This window comes from Zingiber officinale, chromosome 10B (genome assembly GCF_018446385.1).
Source record: "Zingiber officinale cultivar Zhangliang chromosome 10B, Zo_v1.1, whole genome shotgun sequence".
Taxonomy (NCBI): Eukaryota; Viridiplantae; Streptophyta; class Magnoliopsida; order Zingiberales; family Zingiberaceae; genus Zingiber; species Zingiber officinale.
The window spans coordinates 33,971,901-33,997,230 of record NC_056005.1 but is presented as its reverse complement, the minus strand read 5'-3'; the positions used below and the strand labels follow the sequence as shown (position 1 = coordinate 33,997,230).

At 38.6% G+C, this 25,330-nt stretch overlaps 2 long non-coding RNA genes across 3 annotated transcripts; both read right to left on the bottom strand.

The window, feature by feature from the left end:
• Nucleotides 1-3,930: 3,930 nt before the first annotated feature.
• Nucleotides 3,931-4,445, bottom strand: LOC122028811. Its single transcript, XR_006124964.1, has 3 exons — nt 4,300-4,445; nt 4,063-4,197; nt 3,931-3,985 (listed from the first exon to the last, which is right to left on the bottom strand). It is a non-coding gene; the product is annotated as an uncharacterized LOC122028811 (long non-coding RNA).
• A 5,804-nt stretch (nt 4,446-10,249) lies between these two features.
• LOC122030536 lies at nt 10,250-11,699 on the bottom strand. Of its 2 annotated transcripts, XR_006125463.1 has the most exons (7): nt 11,560-11,699; nt 11,323-11,457; nt 11,191-11,245; nt 11,011-11,109; nt 10,854-10,935; nt 10,669-10,759; nt 10,250-10,295 (listed from the first exon to the last, which is right to left on the bottom strand). It is a non-coding gene; the product is annotated as an uncharacterized LOC122030536 (long non-coding RNA). The 2 variants fall into 2 exon arrangements; XR_006125462.1 differs by having other exon boundaries at nt 11,323-11,699.
• Nucleotides 11,700-25,330: the final 13,631 nt, after the last annotated feature.

The window sequence follows — 25,330 nt, the reverse complement described above, 5'->3', positions numbered from 1 at the left end:
AGTAGGGAAAAAAATATATATAACTTATAATTGAAACCCTAGTTATAAGAAAAGAGAACTTAGGTATTTGCCGAACCCAAATCTTTCTCTCCTCACCTCTCTCATGCGACGACGGCGACTCGGGCGAAATCCGCAGGAGGCTAGGGCTCTTCCTCCGGCGGCCGACGAGGGGTTTTTCTGAGAGCCTCTCACATCTTCGAGATCGTCTCACCAAGGAGAACAAGCAGATAGGAAGAGATCGTCGAGAAAGTGAGTTCATCCGAACCCTAGATCTCTCTCTCGGTTGTAAGTCCAAGCAAACCGCTGTAAGTACTACTCACCTGTGGTTGGAGTTGCTCTGAACTTAGGGTTTTTTGTTTCCTTGCTTTCAGATTTTGCTGTGCCGAGTAGGATTATATGCTAGAGCTTTTCTTTCCATGATCTGTTTATCTAGCCGAATTGCTAAGGTTAGGTTTGCTATGCCGAATTTATTGTGCTAGGGATATAGTTTCTCTTGTTTAGATCATGTGTGCAGAAATTTAGGGATTAAGGGAAAATTCCGAGATTTGTTTTCTTCCTGTTATTTCTGCCGTAGCATTCTATAGCATGCTTAGAGAATTCTATATGAGATTCACTTACTTCTTTTTAATGTGGCAGTAGCTTACTTTAAGAATTGATTGCTGGAAGTTTAAGAGTAATTCCCAAGAGTTCTGTTGAAGTTTTAGAGCTGTGCTTGCTTACTTCATGTAGAATGAATTATGAACGGATTTGGAAGTTGGTAACCCATTTCTTTTGAGGCATTTTGTTGGATGCAGCAGAATTCGGATTTGATGCTTCATCTTTGGTTGCTAATACTCTCTAAATTGTGCTAGCAAAAATTAGATAATTTGTAGCAGAATCAACAGCCTATATGTAGCATTCTAATTTTAGTTTCCCTTTCCCACCTTAGGCGCATGAGCAGATTTTTATGAAGTTTATTGTACAAATTTCATGTGCAGATGTCATTTACCCTTTAGCTGTCACGCCCCAAAGGAGTCTCTGCCAGACAAAAATCCGACAGCATCTCCTTTGTACGGCTGACAATCTGAAGCATCACTACAAGCAAAATACATCAGCCACATGCGGCTGGAATATTTATATACACAACCACGCAGTTATAATAACAGCCCACACGGCTGGAATGAAACAATCACAACCACGCAGTTATATATAAAACAGCCTACACGGCTGTACCAAAAATCAACACAGCGGAAAAACGAAAACGGAAAGCCCACACAAGACAAATAGATACAATGCATGCCGGCACGGCTTAAACACAAATACAACACCAAAACTATAAGATAGCCACATGGCTATACACAAATACAATGCCAAAAATAAGAAAAGAATATACAAAGAAAGCAAGCGCGATCTTCGGATGTGACGTAGGACCCGGCAGACAGGATACTCCGAGCGACACCAACCATCTACAAGCTACCTGAAAACATAAATGTATACATGCGGTGGTGAGTATAGGTAACTCAGCGGGTAATAGACAAGATAGTGCATGGTCTATAAACAACATGGAGATCACAAGTATACAGTCTTAGTAGGGAATAAAGAACATGATCATACTATCATAATCAATGCACCTAAACATATCTGACATAATCACCTGACATATAAACTGTACAAACCACAACTAACACAATGACAGATACATACCCAATCTGGTATCGACGCAAGGTACAAAGATCAGTAAACTCACTGGATCTGCAACAGATATACCCGTGACACCTGTGCAATATAAATACGACTGCATATACATGTAAAATAAATGACATGTATGCAGCATGACAACCATATGCAACAAGCATATCTCAAACAAGTGCAACAACCACAATCACATGCAACTAGTATCTACTAGGCATGTATGCAAGTATATATCCACCGATGCACCGCGCATCATATGCAAATGTGTATGCATGCTCCATGGTCACCCCGACACCTCTCTAGACACCACGACCCCAGTATGGCCGAGAGGCTTGGGTCCGTGACAAACCGTACAAACCTCACGCACGTAACCGCTATAAAGCGACTGAGGCGACAGTATACTATGTAGTTATCTAACTACATAGCTAAGGGTCCCTGACCACTCACAACTCAAGCCCCCTGACTACTGTACCCTCAAGATCCACTACTCCAGAGTGGTCGAGGCTGACAGAGTAAAAACAATGAGCAGCTGAGTAAGCGCGACAGGACATAGCTCCACTCCCAGCTACCACCCTCCATCAGTGGTAGAGCGGACAGCTATAAAACTGACAACCCTCTCAACTACAAAGGAGACGATAGTCGTCAGTATGTAATGAATGATGAACATGATATATATATATATATAATCATGATACAGACACCGTCATCATCCATGCAAACTCTAACTCCACATAAGCACTCCACAACATGAATATAATCGTCATGATACATCCACGTATCCCACCAAACATATGTACACTCTACACATGTATAATCAACAAAAAATCTCCAATAATCCCACCAGACATATGTACACAAAATATAAGTACAATCAACATATATCCTCCAGTAAAAACACAACAGACATGTGTACACACCCCAAACGTACAATCAACACAACTCCTCCAAAGGTACATGACAAATACGTATGTACACACAACATGCAAATGCACGGTCAACAAGATGACTCCTATAACACATACCCACCTATGTACAGTCCACATCATATACTCAATCAGCATGAGAATACCAACAACCCGACAATCCCTACAAGACATACTCTACATGTGTAATCATAACAGAGTAGATATCAAGAGTGGAGACTGTATGTGAATTAAATAGATCATCTCTAAGCTCAAGCAAAAGTAACAAGCAGGAAAAACAGCAACCGAACACGATATAAGGTAAAGTAACCTAATCCGTCAAACAACAACCATGCACTAAGCTCAGAGAAAATACATAGAGGCGAAGGAAGAAATACCCGCCTTTAAGAAGATAGATCGTGTCAAGTAATCCCGCGTCGAGACGCTCGTCCCGAATCCAAGTCCTGCGATCATATAATGTATTTAGCTAATAATATAAGGAGTAAATAACTAAATAAAATCTCCAACCTAATTAGGGGAAACCCTAATCGAACAATCACCACACTAATCAAATCCCTTCATGAAATAGTCCAATCCAATTAGTTAACTGTTTTTGTTAACATACTTCAATTTAATCTAAGAGAGCATGGACCAACAATCCTATCAATCCATTAACTCTTGTCACCATAATTGATTATCCTAACCATACGAATCAATCCACTTACTTCTACTAATTAGCAACTAGCTAAGCATCCAACTAACCAGATAAAGAAGCCAAACAAATCTATTAACTTCTCAATTCTAATCACTTATTGCATACCTCTACATTCCCCTTACCTCTTCTTCTTCAGTAGCTACTGATGACATAAATCAGATGGAGCTAGCATCTAGCTATCGGTGACGTGGTGGCTGAAAGCCAACGAAGCCTCTGCCATTCAAACAAATTCCTACAATTCATTAGAAACCTAATCTAGCAATATAACAATGAAACTAATAGAATTACCCTACTGGACATTACTTACCTTAAGGTTTGGTAGCAAAATCCAAATCTCACAACCCAACAAGACCTCTGCCGGCAGCTACCAAGAAGCCCTACACCAATTCCTTCCAAAATCAAATCCAACACTTAGCTGTAGAGCCCTTACTTACTAAAACCCTACATAACAATACAACACTCACCTCAATCGATCTCAAATTCCCCAGCCGAGACTCCCACAGCTTCCAGAATTGGAAACAAGGCGGTGATGCACAAGCACTGTACCAACTAACACCTCCTCTGATCCAGAATAAGAAGCTTATCAAGATCGAAGTTAACTAAACAAGATCTTTGAAGCTTTACGATTTGAATGAAGCCTACCTTGATCGACTACCTCCGGATGGTGTTGTCCCAATCTGATCCAGCAAGTGTGGAGCTGCAGATCAAATTCCAATGAACAAATCACAGAGAAGAACAAGGAGAATAACCGGCTGGGAGCGATGCGATTCAAACCTCGCTGTGCCCTAGATCGGATCCCACCGATCGAGCGCAAAAATGGCCGAGAAGGCGATCACTCCACCGGGGAAGGCTTGGACAGCGTCAGCACCTTCAAGATTCGGGCAACAATCCTCAGGCGACGCGGTGAGGCTGAAATTGTCGGGGGAAACCGTCGGCGTCGGGTCGCCCGTGAGAGAGAGCAATCGGGAAAGAGGAAACCGAAATGTGAGGAAGAACAAGCCACTTGTTTACCCTTCAAAGCTCCGGTGGTTGCTTGCACCGGCGACACCGAGAGGCGGAGAGGAGAAATCGCCGGAGAGGGGGAGATTTCGGGTGAGATTTGAGGAGGAGATCGGGGAGATAGAGAGAGGGAAGAAGTGGGTTCGGGTGAAGAAAGGGGGAAACGGCGATTTGGGGGAAAAAGGGAATAAAAGAAAATGAATTTATAATTGAAAACATTTTCTCACTTAAATGGGTATCCCAAACAGGCTTTATCCGCGCCCGCCGATCAATCCCCTCAAAACCCTCCGTACAAGCTCCGAAAAATTCCCAGAAAATTTCTAAAAATTCTGAAAAAATCCAATAAGATTTTTCATCCAATAATATTTATTATTTATTTTTGCGGTATCTTACATTCTCCCCCACTAATAAAAATTTGGTCCCCAAATTTACTGATCAACTCAGGGATCCTCCTCCAAGGGTAACATCCAAATCATATACTTATATACCACTCACTCCAAGTATAATAACCAAACAACATCCTCATCTACTACTCCACCCTAGTATCATAAACATATCTCCAAGCAAGATAATCCACCTCCAATTGAATAGCGATGACTCTGTGGCGATGAGCACACACTGCATCTGCTACTTCCACGCTGTTACCTAACCGACTGTGGATTAATCAACTACCTCCGAAATCCAAAATTCACTATCAATAGATCCTCCAACACCAATATAAATCGCTCAAACTATCCATCAGTCTGAGATGAAAATCTATACTAAAGTGAAACTCCTAATCCAAAGTCTGCTGTAACCAAAATCAAAACCATGACACGAAATCACTAATCTCCATCCAATACAACCCTCAGAGATATACCATAAGGATCCGATAATCTCTCTACAATATGATCCTGTTACTCAATCCAAAGAATCTATCCTACAAATAGATAACTAGGGAGCAAAGTAGTCAACTAACTAATGATTACCCAAATCGCATCACATCCCCTCGTCTGGGTAATCACACAATAAGGTCCATCAAAACATGCTCCCAACTCCACTCCAAAATACGAGTCTACTGAAACAATCCTACTGATATCCGATGTTAAGCCTCCACTTGCTGACACCCTAGACATCAAGCTACAAAATCCGCGATGTCTTTCTTAATGTCATTCCCCCAATAGGAACGTTCTAAGTCTCTATACATCAGGCGTCAACCGAATGTATCACAAATCTAGAACGATGTGTTTCCTGCGGTCACTCCTCCCGGATAAGAAGTAGCCCGGAAACACACCGAATCTCCCACGAAACAAAAAATCCAATTCTCATTACACGAGAATTCTAACTACGGGCACGAGACTGCTTCGCTCATGCTACATCGAAACTGCACCAAACTCCAAGTACGATACCTCTGTGTAGAGTGCAAATCCGTCTACACTAGAAAGTACTACTAAGACAGGTGCAGCTATCTAAACTGATCTCATAAGCATCTAACCAAGAAGGTTCCCTACCCTTCCTATACAGTTCAGTCAACGACATATCAATGCTAGAGAAATCCTCCATCAATCTCCGGTATAGACTATGACTACTCCCAACCGATAACAGCCTCTATCTCTTGTGGATCCACTGATATCCCTCTACCAGAGACAATGTGTCCCAAAAACTCGTAAAAGACAATCACAATACGTACTACTAACTTCACATATAGATGTTCACGTCGAAACATCTCTAGAACTATGCGAAGTTAGTGTACGTGATCCACCTCGGATCGGGAATAGATCACAATATCGCCAATAAAGACAATGAAAACTGATCCAAACACCCTAATGATACCAAGTACATCGAGTCCATAAAACATCTAGGGCACGGTATGCCTAAAATGGTAACACCAATGACCCATAATATACGTACAATAGGCTTACTCAACCGTAGGTTCCCCAACAACAAGCTTATGATCAAATCACCAACTACAAATCACCAAATCCATAAATATCACACGGTGCTACTCCTCATATCACTATCAACATCAATTACCAAATAATAGATCATCAAGTCAAATATCTACTAATAGATCATCAAAGGACAACCTATCACCACATCTGATCTCCCAATATCTACCAATCAAAAGCATCCTCAACATCAATCAATCATACCAGATAGTCCTCTAAACAAAGATAGAGTAAAAGGAAATCATCCAACCTTCAACACTCACTATCAACAAACTAACTGTATCCAAAAAATCTGCCAAATCTCATCATCTCATCTTTTCTGATAATCAAATATTCCCCGTAGAAGGATGTCCATCCAAAGTCAAAGGGTCACACAGCCTGCTGACTAAGAGTCTACCTATCAAGGAGATATTACCACAACTCTCATAATCATCCCATAAATATCCCTCGACAAATAGCGATAAAAGGTCGAACCCTCCAATCTGAGATATAGCCTACAAGACATGATAAAATGATCATGTGGTCAAGGTCTTGAGCCACCTGATAGAGACAATGTTAGCTGAGCCGTCTAACCATTGTCTTGTACCCCATCATACTGTGATTGCTCCACCCTAAGGTTCAGTAACCTCCAGTATCAAGCAATGAAGACAAATATAAAGGAACGCTATAACTAAATAGCTAATCAAACTATCTGTCAATCAACGCTCAACCCCTCGAAGATCATCATCTGAAACTATACCTAGTTACGGTCGGACCTCCTAGGTATTACTCAACTAACACCACTTCCTCCGCACCATTGCAGGGTATATATCCCTAAATACATCATGGATATCTAATCATATCTAATAGCTCCATGAGTCAGGATCTCCCATGGAACAACGTTAGGCGAGTCTACTAGTCATCGCCTTAAAACCCATCCTGCTATCAAAAGAAGTAGAGAATTACTCTCTCTCCAAACACCTTAAGGCAATCACTAAGTGATGACCTGATCTCCAAAAAGCATTCTCTGCTTCCTCCTTCACGTGGTACCGGGTCACGTAAAGGTTAAGCAACTAACTTCAACTCTCTCACGTCAGTACAAATCATATATCCGAATGTACTCTCCAAGTTATACCCTAGTAACAGTTGTATCTCAAAGTGTTAAACAGGTAGCTTTACACTTTTTCCCACCGTACGGTATTCTATCTGAATGTACCTTCTAAGTCATCCTACCAGGTACAGACAGTCCATGGTCAAAGTCCCCATGGAATCGGATACATCGATCCTCTATAGACTGACTAAGCTGATAATGGTATACGGCCAATTCAGTCATTTCTACACCGATACAAGTCAAAACACCTAACCAAGCATGAAACATCCCAAAGATAAGAATCTCTAAAAGTAGAGTAAGTCAGTCCCCTACTGGTCGGACCAACAAAATAAATCGATCATCTCCTAACTGATCCAATAAGAGTAAATCAATCATCCACTGATGAAACTAACTAAGGTAAATCAATACCCAACCACCAAAGTCAACCTGGGTAAATCAATCCTCTACAGACAGAACTAAAAGAAACCAAATAAATAATAAACAGATCGAACTACCAGGAACACAGAACAAACTAAAATCAGTAAAACCTCAACTGTCAAAGTAAACAAGGAAAATAAATCAAACCATAACCACACAAGACAACCAAGTAAATCAATCCTCAACAGGAGTAAACAGATATCATTTACTACACAACTCATGATAATAGAGACTGGTATACGACTCTAACTCTCACCCAACTCGTAGTAATAGACACTAAACTACTGGTAGTATGATATGGTGAATCCTTTGAGACTGTAATCCTCGATCTCCATTAGGTCAACCGTGATCAATGATTGACCCAACACATGCAATGCAAGCTACAAACAAATAGGCAAGTACTAACCAGAGGATACTAACACACATCATAACTATATGGGCAACAATACATACATCAACAGAATGCATGATAACAATATGCAAACATACCTCCTAAAGCTGGAGATGTCCTGGTCCCAAAGCCCGAAAAGTCACATCAAGAAAATCGAATCACGAAATCCAAAACACGAATAATAGGCATCGTACCAAAATGGTATCGATAAATCTCAAAATCCAAAACGCATAGCAAGTATCGTAAACTTGCTCGATACCACTAAATTGTCACACCCAAAGGAGTCTCTGGACAAAAATCCGACAAGATCTCATCATTTACCGATAACTGCATCACTACAAGAAATACATCACCACACGCTTGGAATATTTATATACACAACCACGCGATTATATATACACTACTGGAATGAAACAATCACAACCACGCATTTATATATAAAACAGCCCATACCAAAACCAACACAGCGGAAAAACGAAACGGAAAGCCCACACAAGACAAATAGATATAATGCGGCTTAAACACAAATACAACACTAAACTATAAGATAGCCACATGGCTATACACAAATACAATGCCAAAATAAGAAAAGAATATACAAAGAAAGCAAGCGCGATCTTCGGATGACGTCGGCAGACAGGATACTCCGAGCGACACCAACCATCTACAAGCTACCGAAAACATAAATGTATACATGCGGTGGTGAGTATAGGTAACTCGGTAATAGACAAGATAGTCGGTCTATAAACAAATGGAGATCACAAGTATCTCTAGAGGAATAAAGAACGATCATACTATCATAATCAATGCACCTAAACATATCCGATATAATCACCGATATATAAACTGTACAAACCATAACTAACACAATGATGACATATCCAACTGAATCGACGCAAGGTACAAAGATCAAGAACTCATGGATCTCGCAATGATATACCTGCGATATAAATACGATCGTATATATGTAAAATAAATGATGTATGATGACAACCATATGCAACAAGCATATCTCAAACAAGTGCAATAACCACAATCACACGCAACTAGTATCTACTAGGCGTATGCAAGTATATATCCACCGACGCACCGCGATCATATGCAAATGTGCTCCATGGTCACCCCGACACCTCTCTAGACACCACGACCCCAGATGGCCGAGGCTTGGGTCCGTGACAAACCGTACAAACCTCGCACGTACAAAGCGACCGAGGCGACAGATACTATGTAGTTATCTAACTACATAGCTAAGGGTCCCCACCACTCACAACTCAAGCCCCCTAACCACTGCACCCTCAAGATCCACTACTCCAGAGTGGTCGAGGCTGACAGAGTAAAAACACTGAGCAGTTGAGTAAGCGACAGCTCCACTCCCAGCTACCACCCTCCATCAGTGGTAGAGCGGACAGCTATAAAACTGACAACCCTCTCAACTACAAAGGAGACGATAGTCGTCAGTATGTAATGAATGATGAACATGATATATATATATATATATATAATCATGATACAGACACCGTCATCATCCATGCAAACTCTAACTCCACATAAGCACTCCACAATATGAATATAATCGTCATGATACATCCACGTATCCCACCAAACATATGTACACTCTACACATGTATAATCAACAAAAAATCTCCAATAATCCCACCAGACATATGTACACAAAATATAAGTACAATCAACATATATCCTCCAGTAAAAACACAACAGACATGTGTACACACCCCAAACGTACAATCAACACAACTCCTCCAAAGGTACATGACAAATACGTATGTACACACAACATGCAAATGCACGGTCAACAAGATGACTCCTATAACACATACCCACCTATGTACAGTCCACATCATATACTCAATCAGCATGAGAATACCAACAACCCGACAATCCCTACAAGACATACTCTACATGTGTAATCATAACAGAGTAGATATCAAGAGTGGAGACTGTATGTGAATTAAATAGATCATCTCTAAGCTCAAGCAAAAGTAACAAGCAGGAAAAACAGCAACCGAACACGATATAAGGTAAAGTAACCTAATCCGTCAAACAACAACCATGCACTAAGCTCAGAGAAAATACATAGAGGCGAAGGAAGAAATACCCGCCTTTAAGAAGATAGATCGTGTCAAGTAATCCCGCGTCGAGACGCTCGTCCCGAATCCAAGTCCTGCGATCATATAATGTATTTAGCTAATAATATAAGGAGTAAATAACTAAATAAAATCTCCAACCTAATTAGGGGAAACCCTAATCGAACAATCACCACACTAATCAAATCCCTTCATGAAATAGTCCAATCCAATTAGTTAACTGTTTTTGTTAACATACTTCAATTTAATCTAAGAGAGCATGGACCAACAATCCTATCAATCCATTAACTCTTGTCACCATAATTGATTATCCTAACCATACGAATCAATCCACTTACTTCTACTAATTAGCAACTAGCTAAGCATCCAACTAACCAGATAAAGAAGCCAAACAAATCTATTAACTTCTCAATTCTAATCACTTATTGCATACCTCTACATTCCCCTTACCTCTTCTTCTTCAGTAGCTACTGATGACATAAATCAGATGGAGCTAGCATCTAGCTATCGGTGACGTGGTGGCTGAAAGCCAACGAAGCCTCTGCCATTCAAACAAATTCCTACAATTCATTAGAAACCTAATCTAGCAATATAACAATGAAACTAATAGAATTACCCTACTGGACATTACTTACCTTAAGGTTTGGTAGCAAAATCAAAATCTCACAGCCCAACAAGATCTCTGCCGGCAGCTACCAAGAAGCCCTACACCAATTCCTTCCAAAATCAAATCCAACACTTAGCTGTAGAGCCCTTACTTACTAAAACCCTACATAACAATACAACACTCACCTCAATCGATCTCAAATTCCCCAGCCGAGACTCCCACAGCTTCCAGCATTGGAAACAAGGCAGTGATCGGCACAAGCACTGTACCAACTAACACCTCCTCTGATCCAGAATAAGAAGCTTATCAAGATCGAAGTTAACTAAACAAGATCTTTGAAGCTTTACGATTTGAATGAAGCCTACCTTGATCGACTACCTCCGGATGGTGTTGTCCCAATCTGATCCAGCAAGTGTGGAGCTGCAGATCAAATTCCAATGAACAAATCACAGAGAAGAACAAGGAGAATAACCGGCTGGGAGCGATGCGATTCAAACCTCGCTGTGCCCTAGATCGGATCCCACCGATCGAGCGCAAAAATGGCCGAGAAGGCGATCACTCCACCGGGGAAGGCTTGGACAGCGTCAGCACCTTCAAGATTCGGGCAACAATCCTCAGGCGACGCGGTGAGGCTGAAATTGTCGGGGGAAACCGTCGGCGTCGAGTCGCCCGTGAGAGAGAGCAATCGGGAAAGAGGAAACCGAAATGTGAGGAAGAACAAGCCACTTGTTTACCCTTCAAAGCTCCGGTGGTTGCTTGCACCGGCGACACCGAGAGGCGGAGAGGAGAAATCGCCGGAGAGGGGGAGATTTCGGGTGAGATTTGAGGAGGAGATCGGGGAGATAGAGAGAGGGAAGAAGTGGGTTCGGGTGAAGAAAGGGGGAAACGGCGATTTGGGGGGAAAAGGGAATAAAAGAAAATGAATTTATAATTGAAAATATTTTCTCACTTAAATGGGTATCCCAAACAGGCTTTATCCGCGCCCGCCGATCAATCCCCTCAAAACCCTCCGTACAAGCTCCGAAAAATTCCCAGAAAATTTCTAAAAATTCTGAAAAAATCCAATAAGATTTTTCATCCAATAATATTTATTATTTATTTTTGCGGTATCTTACATTAGCTGAATGTAAGCATCCCAGTATTTAGTTCCTTGCAGTTTTGTAATCTTCCTGCACTACCGTAAGCATGAATAGCATTTTCCCTTGCTACTCAAAGGACAAGAACAACCCTTTATTTAGTTAGAATGGGTTTAGCATTTTCCTTGCTACTCAAAAAGGCAAGAACAACCTTTATTTAAAGTATGTAGGGTTAGTTTCTTGATTTTCTTGATCATGAACAACTATTAAGCTTATCTTGTAGTTTGATTGGCTTTACTTTATTTTTATAGCATGCTCAGTTAGTTGCAATTCTCTACTTGTTATATATACTTACAGTGTTCTAGTAACCTCTATTAGGGGATTATGAGAAGTTATGAGTAGAGAAAAGACCAAGGTCTAGTTAGAAAAGATAACAAGTAATTTAAAGTAAGAGGTTAGTACCCGACTTTCAAGATTGTCGTTAAACAAATCCAGGTGACCAATTCCAAGGTCTTGGCCCTGGTAAGACCAAGGTCTTTACCCTCATAGGACTGGAGGCTCGCTACCTCAGTCTCTATTAGAGAGCGCGCATTTGGTACTAAGTCTGGGCCCAAGAAAGAGAAGAAGAAAGTTAAATATTAATTTCAAGTATAAGGCTATAAGTAAATGAAACAAGTATCACCTATGTTTAGAACTAGCAAAGTTTAGCTCTTATAATTCTAAGCATACAGTATTGGTTTTCATTTGCTTTCCTTATGAGTTTATTGAGCATGATTAGCTTTATTTCCAGCATGTAGATTTATTCTTGTATATCATGAGTATGCAGATTATTTTAGTGCTTGCTATTAGATGAACATGAGTAGCTTTTCTATTTAGCACTTCAGTTTTAGCACCCTTGTATCTTATGCACTTTAGAGTTTTTGTGAGATACTTTAGTACTTACTAAGCAATCCGCTTATAGATTCATTTTCCTCCTACTGCAGATAAAGGAAAAGCTAAAGTATAAGGAGGAAGGCGACAAGATGGTGGTGATGGTCTGTGATGTTTGGGACTATGGGGAGATCTAAGAAGTTGCTAGTGAATTGTTCTAATATGCATTACTAGTTTAGTCTTTTGTATTGCCGGATCTGCATTGCTAACTAGATAAGAGATTTTTCTGCGAATTGATTCTTTTGCATTGCTAAAGATTATTGTTTATTTTTGAGTTGCTGCTACTAGGATTTGGTAGATAAATCAATTACTAGATTTCTTGTATTGCTGCTTTAATGTTGCTGAAATTTGTTGGGAAATCTAGAAACGTGCAGATTTTGACATAGTATTCACTATTCCAGCCGTTTGGCTGATATGGCTGGAATAGTTCTAGTGTCACATTTGGTTACATAGGGTTGCTAAGAGTTGTATAGATTTTTACGTATTGGAAATGTATATGTTAAATTTTTAATCCTGTTCAACCGCTGCCATGTACGCAGATTGGTTCATTTTGCATGTTCATTATTTTGGTTGCATGGAAACCTGCTTGTATAGAATGCTTATTTACTTGGCTAAAATTTGAAACCGTTTCATAGTATAGGTGAATGGTTTACTTGCTTTTCTATACCCATGTATGCTAGTCCAGTTTTCATTGAAGAAGATTAAGTGTAATCCGTAGCACGCATGTAACAGACTTGATAGGCTTCAGTTGTTGTGAGTTAGTATATTACTTGCTGCCCCTGTATGCAAGACCTATTGTTGTAGTCAGAAGTACTTAAATATGCTCTTGTTGTTTCGTGAGTTATTTATATATATCCGCATGCTACGTCTCACTTGGCTATCAGGATTCATAAACTCTAGTACTTAAGCCTGGAGGTCTAGGGTTCGAATCCTGGGGAAGGCAAAAATCCACTGCCAAGGGTGGAAAGTCCTAGTGAGTAACGACATGGCCAAAGGGTCGTCGGTCGACGACATAAGGGCCGCCAGTGGGCCGCCGCAAGGGCCGCCCAAGAGACCAAAGGGACGGGTCATTACACTGTGTTAGATTTCAACCTATACTTAAACTATTTTACATTTCATTTAATAGGTATAAGTTATTGCTAGTTATATTTTATAAATTGAAATATATTATGATTTTCCTATATGCTATCTATCCTGAATATGTGTTTGTTTTAGTTAGATAGGATTGCTAACTTATTATGTTCATGTAAAAAATAGTACATTCTTATTTTTATGATTACACATGGAAAACTAAGTCTTTTACTAGTTATGAAGTAGATTGGTTTATGCCTTTTATGATTCTATTTTAGTATATCCGAATGTAAATATTTTCAGGCTCACAAAGGATACAGACTTCGAAAATTCATTCTGATATAAAGAATAAATTCAAAAATTCATTCGGTATAAATCATGCATTATTTTATAGTTATTGCAATTTGCTTACATTGATTTACATCACACATAGGTTTATATATGAGGACTTGACATGCCCCATACCCTAGCCAAGTTGAAGTTCCCTTAGTATTGGGATTAGGAATGCTTCCTTAATCTGTAATTGTGTGAGACATCACATTTGGCTTGTTTGGCCTATGTGTAGACACTTTTTCTCATGTGAACTCGAATTTGTAAAATTAAAATTTTTAATTCGTGGATGATATTTTATATCTGTCATATTTTTAACAAAAGTTTATAATTTTTTATGAAACTTAGTTTTGCATGTGAATTCTACCAAAATTGACAGTTAAATTATACCATTGGATAGAAAACATGGATGTTGTCTTTCATAAAATGTGATCTAGCAATTGAAACAAGATATTGAGTTTGGAGAACACAAGAGGCAATGTTGTTGCTAGTTTTGAAAAACTAGCACCAATGTGGTGCTACTTTTACAAGATCAGCACCAACATCCGAACCACTTGGTAAAAGACCATAGATTCTTGTGTAAGTCTCAAAACCATGGTTGTAGGGCATATATATATTCTATACACTCACCCCTTCCATCCTATTCCAAAATATCAAAAATCCAAGGTCACTAGGTTAATCAATGGGTTTCAGTCAAAATCTATTGATGGACCTAAAGCACTCTTATCAGACCCATTTCAAGTCCTATGGGTTCATATGAATCACAAAAGTTTGAATATGCTCTCATTGACTCTTCTTAGACCTTCCTAGAATTGTTCCCAATGATTTGAATATTTATGTACATTATGGTGCTACTTTGCGAAGATCAGCATCATGTTGGTACTGAACTTCAGAAACCAACACCAAGCTTGGTGATCCGAAGCCAAGGCCACGTTGGTGTTGCTTTAGAAAGAGAAGCACCAACGCTCATGCCACTTGGCATGCGACTATAACTTCTTGTGTGAATCTCAGAACCATAGTTGGAGGGTATATATACATTCTATACACTCACCCCTTCCATCCCATACTAAAATTTCAAAGATCCAAGATCCCTAGCTCAATCAATAGATTTCAGTCAAACCCCATTGATGGACCTAGAGGACTTTGATCGGACCCATATCAAGTCCTATGGGTTCATATGGATCACAGGAGTCTGAATATGCCCTCCTTTACTCTTCTTAGGCCTTCCTAGAGTTGTTCCAAATGATTTTCATCTTTAAGTACACTGTGGTGCTTGTCTGAGAAGTTAGCATCACGTTGGTGCTGATCTTTAGAAATCAACACAAAGTTGGTGATCGGAAGCCAAGGCCACATTGGTGCTGCTTGTGCAAGAGAAGAACCAATGTGGTTCTACTTTTGCAAGAGTAACACCAATGTCCCGTGCCACTTGGTACACAACTATAACTTCTTATGTGAGTCTTAGAACCATGGTTGAAGGACATATGTAAATTTTATATACTCGCCCCTTCTACCCTATACCAAAATTTTAGAAATCTAAGGCTCCTAGTTCAATCAATGAATTTTAGTTAAAATCTATTGATGGACCTAGAGGACTCTGATCAGACCTATTTCAAGTCCTATAGGTTTATATGAATCACAAGAGTCTGAATATACCCTCCTTTACTCTTCTTAGACCTTCTTAGTGTTGGGAGATTATTGGTGCAATCATTCCCTGGGTCAAGGTAGACCAATTTAACTAAGCTCGAGTGGAGTTGAGTTTGAGTTTCAATGTTTAGACAATATTTATGGACAACATGTTTTGACAATATGTTGTAGGTCATTTGAGAGAGAAGTTAAGTAGGTCATGGAGGACCGACACTTGATTGGTAAAGTCTTAACTAGGGGTTAGGTAATAGTAAAGTTCTAACTAGGGTTAGGAAAGGGTAAAGTCCTAACTCGAGGGTTAGGCAAATGAAAGTCCAAGTGAGTCAAGGAGGACCACATGTTGTCAAGGAAAGTCCTAACAATGCTTAGGCAAAGGAAAGTCTAAGTGGGTCAAGGAGGACCGCACATTGGCAAGGAAAGTCCAAGTCTGTTAAGGAAGACTGCATATTAGCAAGGAAAGTCCTAACTATAGTTAGGAAAAGGAAAGTATAAGTGGGTCAAGGAGAACCACATATTGGCAAGAAAAGTCCTAACTACGGTTAGGCAAGTAAGTTAAAGTAGATCAAGGAGAACCACATATTGGCAAGAAAAGTCCTAACTACGGTTAGGCAAGTAAGTTAAAGTAGATCAAGGAGGATCTCACGTTGGAAAAGGAAAACCCTAACTACAGTTAGGCAAAGGAAAGTTCAAGTGGGTCAAAGGAGACCACACGTTGGTAAGTTAAGTCCTAACTACAGTTAGGCAAGAGGAAAATTCAAGTGGATCAAGGAGGACCGCACTTGGTGATTGGAAATCCAATAGAAAGTTGGAAAAGTCTAAGTGGTTCAAAAGGTTGATTGGGCACTTGGTGGAGAAGTCGTAACAGGTTACGGTTGACCGGAGATTGGGCAAGAAAACCCTAGACTTAGGTTAAGTAAGTTAGGGTTGGATAATCGATCAGGTGATCGATTGAGACCCATGTAATTGATCAGTTGATCGATTAAGCACATCTCTTCGTGAAGTGCATGGTGAACCGATCAGGTGATCGATTCGCCCTGAACACAATTGATCAAGTGATAGATTGGAAGTTGGTTTTCATGAGGCACAGTGCATTGCAATGTGCTAAATCAATTGGGAAGAATCCTAATCGATTGAGGATATCGCGAGAGGTTTAATCGATTGGCTAATCAATTAAGCTTGGTCGCGAGTGAATAGAGAGCTTCTAAATCGATCATGTAATTGATTGAAGTTGCTTGATCAATTGAGTAATCGATTGGGAGAAGCTCGCGTGTGAATAGAAGGCTTTGTAATCGATTGAGTGATCGATTAAGAAGGCATGTAATCGATTGGCTAATCAATTAAGTGATGAAGAAAAGAGTCGTTGTGAGGTTTAGACGAATGGATGTGCTCAGATCTGACATGACAATCGATTGGGAGTAAGACCAATCGATTGAGAGCCCTAATCCACGGGATATAAAGGCGACGACAAAGATTCAAGTGCAACTTTTCTTCTCCATTCTTCACCGTTGATTCTTGAAGGTTCTTGGAGTAAAGTGTTGCTATATTTCTAAACATCAAGAGGCAATCCATAGTAACAAGAGATCAAGAGCAAAGGTCCTTCATTGTTTATCTATTTCCTTATTCTTGTTATATTTCTTGTTGCATCTCATATTTGCTTGTGTATTTACTTGTATGAGGCTTCTCCACTTCTTAGAAGGAGGATTTCATAGTGTACTATGAGTAAGGAGAGTGGACCATTATATTAGTCACCTTAGGAGGTGGATACCAAGTAGAATTAGGGGTGTTAGTGTTTGCTTCTAATTATTTGCTGTAACAAATCATCAACGAAATGATTGGAGCTAATCACTCCCTTCTAGCTCGCCAGAGTGTCCTAACAAGTGGTTTTAGAGCGAGGTCGCTCTTCATTGGACTAACCACCAAGAGCAATGGGCTAGAGGAAGAAGAAGATATTAAAGCTTGAAGCCCTAATTTCAAAGTCAAAGATTCATCATCAAAATAGCTCAAGTTCAAAAATGGAGTTTAGAGACGGATTCAAATATGATATCCGAGCACCTCCACCATTCGACATTGGAAGTTTTGACCTTTAGAAATTAAAGGTTGAAAATTTTCTCATGATGGAGATAAAGCAATGGTTTGATCTAATGGAGGATTTTAAAACTCCAAGAGATTCAAAGGAAAACTCCTCAAGAAGAAGAGATGGATCGAAGAGCAAGTCAAGAGATGCGAGGCCAATGAGAAGGTAATCAAATTATTGGTTAATTTATTGCCAAGCACCATATTGTGCAAAATCGAAGAGTATAAAGATGCTGAGGAGTTATTGAGTAAGTTGGCAAAGTTTTCTAAAGATCCATCCTCAACGGAAAGCAACAACAATGGTAAAGAGGGAAACTCTTTGTTTTATGTACATGAGGATTCGGAGGTTGAGAAGTGCTCAACATCTAAGGATGAAGTTGAAGAGACATCCACTTCAAGGATTGAGGGGGAGTGTAATTTATTAACACCGGAGTAAGAAGAAGCCTATACTTCTAGGTCAAATGAAGAAAGATCATGTGTCACCACTATAAGTAAATAAGGTATATCAAGTTCAATTTATAAAAAGTAAAAATCATATTTTTTCTTTGAGTGTAGGGAGAATGAACACTACAATAATGACCAATTGACACCAAAGGGCAAGAAGAAGCCAAAGGATACACAAAGTTAATCAAAGGGGCATTGTGTGCTTCATATTCAATCAAAAGGGCATTACCGCAATCAATGTCCAAAGGGAAAGCTTAACAAAGGAGCAAGCTCAAGTCGAGGGGGAGCTTCCAAGAGCAAGCTTAAGGTACCATTAGTTAATGATACTTGCTTAAATTATGATAAAAAACATGCTAGGAATAAATTTTATCATTTAAAATTATTTATCATGAAAATAGGAAGCATGAAAACTCTAGGGTCAATTATAAATTACTTTATGCTAAGACTACCTCACCTAAGAATAAAAAGGTAGAAGAAAATTTAGGTAAGAATTCTAAAAATTTTAGATATGTGCCTAAAAAGAAAAATGTCCAAGGAAATAATAGAAAATCAAAATTTGAGGACATAAAAATAGAGAATCAAGTCTTGAGGTCAAGACTTGAAAAATTAGATATGACCATTAAGGAAATGATAATTAGTGTCCAAGGGCCTAAGATGAAAAATCTAGGGATAGATCGGCAAGAGTCATTCAATGGCAAAAGAGGTTTGGGATACAAACCAAAAGCCAAGGAGAATGTACCCTCATACCATAGAGTTCCATATAGCTATGGAACTAACCCTAGGTCTAGTAGTCAAGTCAAGATAACAAGAGAAGTTATCCCTAGAAGTAATGTTGAAAAGATTAGTGTGACTAAAGCCTCTAAGAAGCCTATAAGAAAGTCACTAAGAAGATCACAAGGAAAGTTATCCTTATAGTTGTCCGTGAGGAGTCTAGTGTGACCAAGGCTTCTAAGAAGCCCAGGAAGGTCATTAGGAAGATATTAAGGGAAATTATCCCTAATGCGTATCTAGAGTACCCAAGGAGTACCAATAGATTTTGGGTTCCTAAGAGTGTGTTTTCTACACCCTAGATGGTTTGGAGAGTGTCAACTCTAATTGAAAGGATAGTTAACTCAACCTTGGTGAAGTTGGTACTTTAGGACATTTTAAAGGTATTGCTACACCTTGAAAATGAAGGTTTAAAGTTTATTCTTTGGAAGAGTAAAATATGCCAAATTTAAGATTTGAACATAATTAAATTGGTACAATTAGGGAATAGAAGTCAAAGAAATGCCAAGTGTTGGTGCAATTTCCCCTAGTCAAACTTGACTAGGTTGACAAAGCTTGAATTGACTCAAGCTTGAGTCTTGATATTTACATTTTAATATTTGACAATATATAGAGATTGCAGGTATAATTGCCCATATGGAAGATTCACTAGGAGAGTCAAGTAGGTCAAGGTTGATCAGATATTTGATTGGGAAGTCTTAACTGGAGATTAGCAAGGGTAAGACCGCAATCAATGTCCAAAGGGAAAGCTTAACAAAGGAGCAAGCTCAAGTCGAGGGGGAGCTTCCAAGAGCAAGCTTAAGGTACCATTAGTTAATGATACTTGCTTAAATTATGATAAAAAACATGCTAGGAATAAATTTTATCATTTAAAATTATTTATCATGAAAATAGGAAGCATGAAAACTCTAGGGTCAATTATAAATTACTTTATGCTAAGACTACCTCACCTAAGAATAAAAAGGTAGAAGAAAATTTAGGTAAGAATTCTAAAAATTTTAGATATGTGCCTAAAAAGAAAAATGTCCAAGGAAATAATAGAAAATCAAAATTTGAGGACATAAAAATAGAGAATCAAGTCTTGAGGTCAAGACTTGAAAAATTAGATATGACCATTAAGGAAATGATAATTAGTGTCCAAGGGCCTAAGATGAAAAATCTAGGGATAGATCGGCAAGAGTCATTCAATGGCAAAAGAGGTTTGGGATACAAACCAAAAGCCAAGGAGAATGTACCCTCATACCATAGAGTTCCATATAGCTATGGAACTAACCCTAGGTCTAGTAGTCAAGTCAAGATAACAAGAGAAGTTATCCCTAGAAGTAATGTTGAAAAGATTAGTGTGACTAAAGCCTCTAAGAAGCCTATAAGAAAGTCACTAAGAAGATCACAAGGAAAGTTATCCTTATAGTTGTCCGTGAGGAGTCTAGTGTGACCAAGGCTTCTAAGAAGCCCAGGAAGGTCATTAGGAAGATATTAAGGGAAATTATCCCTAATGCGTATCTAGAGTACCCAAGGAGTACCAATAGATTTTGGGTTCCTAAGAGTGTGTTTTCTACACCCTAGATGGTTTGGAGAGTGTCAACTCTAATTGAAAGGATAGTTAACTCAACCTTGGTGAAGTTGGTACTTTAGGACATTTTAAAGGTATTGCTACACCTTGAAAATGAAGGTTTAAAGTTTATTCTTTGGAAGAGTAAAATATGCCAAATTTAAGATTTGAACATAATTAAATTGGTACAATTAGGGAATAGAAGTCAAAGAAATGCCAAGTGTTGGTGCAATTTCCCCTAGTCAAACTTGACTAGGTTGACAAAGCTTGAATTGACTCAAGCTTGAGTCTTGATATTTACATTTTAATATTTGACAATATATAGAGATTGCAGGTATAATTGCCCATATGGAAGATTCACTAGGAGAGTCAAGTAGGTCAAGGTTGATCAGATATTTGATTGGGAAGTCTTAACTGGAGATTAGGCAAGGGTAAGACCAACGAGAAGGTTGGCAGTAGAGGGAAGTGTTGGTGAGTGAAGCTAGGCAAACTGGGAAGTCCCGGTGAGTGAAATCGGAAAGTGGGAAAATCTTAGTGAGTGAAGCTAGACAGTTAGAAAGTCCTGGTGAGTTAAGCCAAATAGTTGTGAAAAGCCCTAGTGAGTAAAGTTAGGTAGTTGGAAAGTTCTAGTGAGTGAAGCCAGACAGTTGTGAAAAGCCTTAGTGAGTGAAGTTAGACAGTGTGAAAAGTCCTATTGAGTGAAACTAGGTAGTAAAAAAGTCCTGGTAAGTGAAGCTAGGTAGTGAAATCTAGGTGGGTCAAAATTGACCAGATATCTGGTGTTTAGAAGTCCAAGTGAGTCATGGTTCACCAGACACTTGACACCAGGAGAAAAGTCCAAGTGGGTTAAAATAGTAACCAGACACCTAGTGATGAAGTCCCAACATGTCAAGGTTAACCAGATGCTTGGCACGAGGAAGTCCCAACAAGTTGCTGTTGACCGGATGTTGGATAAGGGAACCCTAGACTTGAGTTAAGCAAATTAGGGTTGGTCAATCAATCAGGTGATCGATTGAGACAGAGCCCAATCGATCAAATGATTGATTGAGGCAACTTAGTGAGAGCAAAAGGCTACCCAATCGATCAGTTGATCAATTGAACTGTTCCAATCAATCAGTTGATTGATTGGAGCTAGTTTTCTTGTGAGGTCAAGAGGAAGGTAGAATCGATTAGCCAATCAATTCTAGGCTTCTCGTGAGAACACAGTGAGTCTCTGAATTAATAAATTAATTGATTGAGACCATCCCAATCGATCAGTTGATCGATTGGGAGATGATCATTGTGTAGATTGCTAACTTTGGATGACTGGGATCGTCTGGATCTGGATCATGAAGAATAAAGCCATTGGCGAGGTTTAAGCACAACAATGCTTACACAATTATTCTCCACTACTATTCGCTGGACTTTGAACTTGGAAGACAAGTGTTGCTGCACTTTTCAATTGGTCCAGAAGCATCTTCATCAACAAGAGATCAAGCAAGAAGAGATTTTCATTTATATTCTTGTATTTATTTCTTGCTTCAAGTTGTATTTTTGTTATTGAGTTGTATGAGATTTCTCCACCTCCAGATTGTTCTAAGGAGTGTTTACATAGTGGAGAGTATGCTGAGTGTAGATTCTTAGATTAGTCACCTCTTCTTAAGGTGGATACCAAGTAAATCCTTGTGTTAGCATTGGTAAAGCTTTGCTTCATGTTTTCCGCTGAAAATCATCATCAATGAAGTGAGACGAGTTATTTACCCCCTCTCTAGCTCCCAGAGTGTTCCAACAAGTGGTATCAAAGTGAGACTGCTCCTCACTGGACTCATCTCTAGAAAGGGCAATAAGCTAGAGGAAGAAGAAGAAGATGAAGCCCTAATTTCAATAAGTTAAAGACTATCATCAAAAGAGCTCAACTTCAAGATGGATTTCTGAGATGGACTCGGATATGATACTAAAGCGCCTCCACCATTCATGTCTACAAGATTTGATTCTTTGGAAATCAAGGATTAAGAATTTCTTGATGATGAAGTTAAAGCAATGGTTTGATCTAATGGAAGACTTTGATGCTCCAAGGGATAACAAAGGCAAAATCATCAAAAGATGTAATTGGAGCAAGGAACAAATCCAAAGAAGTGAGCCTAATGATAAAGTGACCAAATTATTGGTTAATATATTTCCGAATAACATTTTGAGTCAAATTGGGGTTTATCAAGATGCCAAGAAGCTTTGGAGCAAGTTGGCAAGAATTCATGAAGATCCCTCCACTGTACTAAATCAAGACAAATACAAAGAGGGGGACTCATTAGATCAAAAAGATTCGGAGGTTGATCCATCCTCAAGAGAGTGCAAAGATAAAGGTAAAAGGGTATACTCTTTGTTTGATATGCATGAGACTTCAAAGGTTGAGGGATGCTCAACATCCGAGGATGAAGAAATTAAAGAGGCCTCCACCTCAAGGATTGAGAGGGAGCGTCATTCATTGACATCGAAGCAAGAAGAAGCTTATACTTTCAGGTCAAATAGAGAGGAAGATTATGCCACCTCCACAAGTCAAGAAAATCACATGGAGGATCATATGTCACCCCTACAAGAAAAGAAGGTATAACAATTTCAATTGTAAATAAAAAAAGGTCACATTATTTGCTTTGAGTGTAGGAAAAGTGAACATGACAAGAGTAAGTGTCCAAAATTGATCAAGAATAAGGGTCAAGTGACACAGAAGGACAAGGAGAAGCCAAGGAAGGTCAATCCCATCGTATAAAAAAAAGGCAAGAAGCACATTGTGTATTTTTCTTGCAATCAAAAGGGGCATTATCGGAGTCAATGTCCAAAGGGAAGAAATTTGACCAAGACTAAAGGAGAAAGCTCAACTCAGGAGGGAGCTCTTAAGAGCAAACCCAAGGTATCATTTATTGATGTAATTCCTTTAAACCATGATAAAAAAGCATTCTTGGTTTAATCTATACCATTTTAATACTATTTATCATGAAAATAGGAAGCATGATAGAATTAAGGAAAAATATGTAATGTATCATGGTAAGACTACCTCATCTAAGGATAGGTAGTCAAATAACAATTTAGGCAAGAACTCTAAGGATTTTAGATATATGCCTAAAAATAAAGTTGCCAAAGGAAATCAAGAAAAATCTAACTAAGATTTAAGAATAGAAAATCAAGTCTTAAGGTCAAGACTTGATAAATTGAAAAAGACCCTAAAAAGAATGGAAAATATCTTTAAGAGATTAAATGAGCATAATCTAGGAATAAATTGATAAGCACCATCCAATGGTAGGAAGGGTTTGGGTTACAAACCAAAAGCCAAAGAGAATATGCACTCATACCATAGAGTTCCATATAGCTATGGGACTAACCTTGGGTCTAGGAGTCAAGTCAAGGTAACAAGAAAAATTATCCCTAGAGTTAACCTTGAAAAGAACAATGTGACTAAGGCTTTTAAGAAGCCTAAGAAAGTCATTAAGAAGGTCACTAGGGAAGGTATCCCTAGAGTTGACCTTAAGGAGACTAGTGTGGCCAAGGCTTCTAAGAAGCCTAGGAATGCCATTAGGAAGATAAATAGGGAAGTTATCCCTAGTGAGTATCTAGCACACAGAAGGAGCAATAATAGGTTTTTTGTTCCTAAGAGTGTGTTCTCTACACCCTAAATGGGTTTAGAGAGTATCAACTCAAATTGAAAGGGTAGTTAATCCAACCATGGTGATGTTGGCACTTTGGAACATTTTCAAAGTATTGTAATTACATCTTAAAAATGAAAAGAACTGAATATTTACTCTTTGGAAGAGTAAAATGTGCCAAAATTTAAAGATTTGAGCTTAATTAAATTGACACAATTAGGATAGAGGCAAAAGAAATGCCAAGTTAGAATTTTGGCATTTTCTTGGAAGATGAGAGCAATCTAAGATTATTTTTGGATTAGCAAAAATAGATTAAGGTTAGTCTTACTTAGATAGTTTATCTAGGTATTTTATTTATTCAAAATTGTCATGATTTATATGCCCTTCATATGCTATGATATCATATTTTACATTTATATTTTCATAAAAATATTATATGTCATGTCATACATGCATCATGTCACTTATGATAGATCTAGGATTTATGCTTAGAATTTATTTTGAGAAATATGCATGTGGTATATGCCATAATCATCTTCATGCATTATTTTAATTCCTTATAATTAAGGACAATGACATTAATTATCAAATGACATCCTAAGTGGATGATCACAATTTAAATGCCTAGATAGATATGCATAAACCCTTAGATTAGGGAAAATCGATATCTACTTCTCACAAAGACCATAAGTTAACTTGTATGTATTTTAGTAGACATTAGATACAAGTGAGATGTTAGGAGGATGAACAAAACTCATGATATTGATTTATTGTATCTTTTTGAGTTTTAATTTCATCAAGACACATAGATTATGTGTTATCCAATCATTGGGAAAGATTGTGTACAAATCATGTGTATTTAGCCCAAGAAATAAGGCTGGAAATTAGTTTTAAAATAATTTCAAAATGCTTTTGGAAAACCTTGATGAAGATTATCTTTTGATAGGAATCACCATTGTATAGTTAAACACAAACTAGAGAAAAATATTAAAGTTTTCAATGG